Below are 3,605 nucleotides of genomic sequence, written 5' to 3' on the forward strand. Positions count from 1 at the left end.
AAGTGCCTACAGTATGAAAAACTGCTCCTCCTGGCAGATAACATGCTGTAGCTAAAATATACATCACTTTTTCAGAGTTTAAAGACATCTGATCATGTTTGTATGCAAACATTACACTAATTAGGATTAGCATGGAAAAGATCTCCAAGGAGGTTGGAAGGCAAGGAAGCTGGTAGAGACTCAAGGGCACAAAGTGCCATAGAAACACAGTAAGTATTCTTTTAATCCATGCACTGATTTTTCCAACACAAATTGTATAAAAATGGCATTCTGAAAGCAATATCTCTGATCCCTTTAGAATTGTGAATATTCTGATAACTCTGATGCCATATTACATGTTTTAAAGAAGTGTAATTTGTAAAGTGTGAGAATGACAAACCTCATCTAAAATTCATATTCTAAAAAACTAGGATGAATCTGCCTATGCATGTACTATTTTTGGTATATGTACCATCAATATGGGTCATATCATTGATCAAACAGGTTTTAAAATTACTATAATCAAGGTACATCAGCGGATGAAGAAGTGAAAAGGAGATGCAGCTCTTCACTTCCTAGAGAGCCAATCATTCAGACTGTCAGCCTGAATGGAAATGGTACCAAAAAGTGGCATTGCCTTATCCTACGCTGTTTGTTTTGTCTGTGTGCTGACTGGCCAGATACCCATACTGCAGTGATCCCCAACCAGTGGCTCAGGAGCAACATGTTGCTCACAAATCCCTTGGATGTTGCTCGCAGTGGCCTCAAAGCAGGTGCCCATTTTTTAATTTCTGGTAAGGAGGTAAATTTTGGTTTCATAAAAACCTAGCATAATGCCAAACAGAGACTTCTGTAGGGTGCCAGTCCACACAGGGGCTACTAATGTCCAATCACACAGGGCCAGATTTCTCTATAGGGCGCCCCTCTGCATGCCACTTCATTCATTCGGAGCCGTGGGGAGAGGACGCGCTAAAGTTTCAGCGCTTCCTCTACCCATTACTCCGCATGGGGAAAAATTCTGGTGCGGCTGGGCGGCATGCCGCCCCTAAATTTCTGCCGCCCTAGGCCCGGGCCTTTGTGGCCTCGCCACAAATCCGGGCCTGCAATCACACCCATATTTGGCACCCCAGGGAACTTTTTCATGCTTGTGTTGCTCCCCAACACTTTTTCCATTTGAATGTGACTCACGGGTCACAGGTTGGGGATCCCTGCCATACAGGATCAGTCAGTGTATTGGTGCCTTTTATTCTCAGTGATACCAATTGTTTCAAGTTGTATACTTCTTTTTGCAACTGAAATACTAGCTCACACAAGCTGGCATTTGATACCTTTTTAATGGTTTTTTTTCAGAGGTGTAGGATAGAACTGGATACAACATCAACATTTTCTGTAAGGAGCAAATTATACCATGGCAGTTTTAGTAAAGATGAATACAAATACACAGCCTTTTTAGCTGTTGAAGGATTGCTTCAGCATTCATACACTTACATCTGACTGTTCCATTTGTAGCATTGCTGCTATGGAATTGGTAGTGTTTGCTAGCATACAATATTGAGCACTTCACTGGTTTGAGAAACATTTTTATTTATGTATGTAGGGACCCATATGGTTAAGCTCCCTATGGCTTTACACCCTACCTCTTCACACCTAAATTGTTATTGGGCAGAGCCCTTCTACTCAGGTTCAGTTATGTAACTGTATTCAATAACACAAGAAAAAGGGAAAGTTGTGCTCAACCACTACATTGTAAACCATTAGGCGGGGGTGCAATGAGGCTGTGACCACAAAATACAATAGAACATTAGGACATTTCTGTGCATTCAGCTACTAAGAAATGCCTTCCCTCCCCACCCCAAAAAGAGGGATTGTTTGTCCGTACATTGCAATATACTTCAAGCTGGCCAACTACGTCAAAGTCATCCCTTCTGGCCAGTCCTACACTGACTGACCTATATAAGTAATTTAAGATTAGTACTGAGCAAAGGGACTAAGTTTTACCTGCAACATGCTTGCGTATAAGGTTAAAACTCCCATATGGTAACTGTATTCCTTATAGGTTTAAACTGGTTGACCACTCCCCTTGCCGACTGATATAGTGTCTAGCAAGGAGGAGTGGCTTCCTCTTTTGGCTGCATGCTGTTTCCTAAGCAGAGCTCCATCTGAGCCTGGGAGCAGACTGTAGGCCCCAGAAGCCATTGTACCCTAGAGGACACTATACCTCTAGTGAAAGTCAGGGACAGGGACCTGTGAACGAGGACAAGCAAGCAAAGCAGATTATTTAAAAGCACTTAAAAGTGAGCATAGTCAGCTCTAGCTAGAAAGGGCAGCCATTAGCCCCACCAAAGGAGTGAATATATCCAGGAGTAGTTCTCCTATCCGGCAATGTTGCCGCAGTGCAGGGCCATGGAGTAGAGATAGTGACAGGCAGGATAACCCCTTATCCTACTCACCCGGAGGACTCATCCACAAGAGGTTATCAACCTGAAGGAGTCCCTATTACCTGGCCTACCTCCAAAGGGGTACTGGTTGACAAGGTGTGTATCCCGGCCCAGACTCTACCAAAAGGTGCATACCCTCTCGTCTGCATCAGAGCGTATTTCAATTGTACCATCTATACTACTTGTGAGTATATGATTACCCTGATTTCACCACTACTTTGTCTGGGACAATAAATCTGTATCATAGTTTCACCATAAGAACCTCTCTGGCGTCCATTTATACCATCCACACCACCCAACCTCAACAAGTTGTAGTTCAACTACACCCCAGCTCCTATTTCGTTTCTCCCACATAGCGGAGGCCCCGCCTAAGAATTAAGGGTTGCATGTAACACATGCTCTACAATACACTAATAGCCTGGGTTTGCCTAATCTAAGCCAAAATAGTGTTACATGTAATATTTTAAAATGGCTCTTTTAACAGTATATTGAAAAATGACAAATGTACCTAGCCCCTGTTCCTCACTTGTAATATTAAAAAAAAAAAAAAATCACACTGGAACACAGCTTAGGAAAAGTAGCTTTTGCTCAGCGGAGAAGAAGTAGTGTGGAGTTAGCACTCCCCAGGAGACAGCTTTATAAGTGTAAGGACCACTGTCTGGAGACAGGGACCCCTCTGCCATGAAATGAGCTGAGAATCCATTGTCTCACCATTGTGTTCAGAAAGTACTTGTTTCAAGTTACTGCAGGTTAATAAACTGTTTGATTAAGGACCACTGACTCATTTTGTTTTTAAATATTGTATATTGTACAGATGAGAAGCACTAAGTCTCTCCTCCAACACCTTGCAAGGGCCCAGGTAGAAGAGAGGTCAGTAACAGAGGTCAGCAGCTGTAGTAAAGGAAGAGGGATTATTCCACCCCCTTCTACCTGTTACAGTAGTCCTGAACAATTTGTGTGTGTAGGCCTTTAGATATCTGTGGTCTTAAACTGTGATTGTCAACTCTGAATGTGTAGCTATTAATGATAATTAAATACAAAGCCAGGTTTATATCGCAGATCAATGTAGAAAACGGGCAGAGAGATGAAATGGAATCTGCCATCTAAATCATACATATGTATAGATAATACTTTATGTGCATTCATTTAATCACTTCTCTTTACTTTCCTTACTAACAACAGAAATGG

The sequence above is a fragment of the Xenopus tropicalis genome, chromosome 4, assembly GCF_000004195.4.
Source record: "Xenopus tropicalis strain Nigerian chromosome 4, UCB_Xtro_10.0, whole genome shotgun sequence".
Lineage (NCBI taxonomy): Eukaryota > Metazoa > Chordata > Amphibia > Anura > Pipidae > Xenopus > Xenopus tropicalis.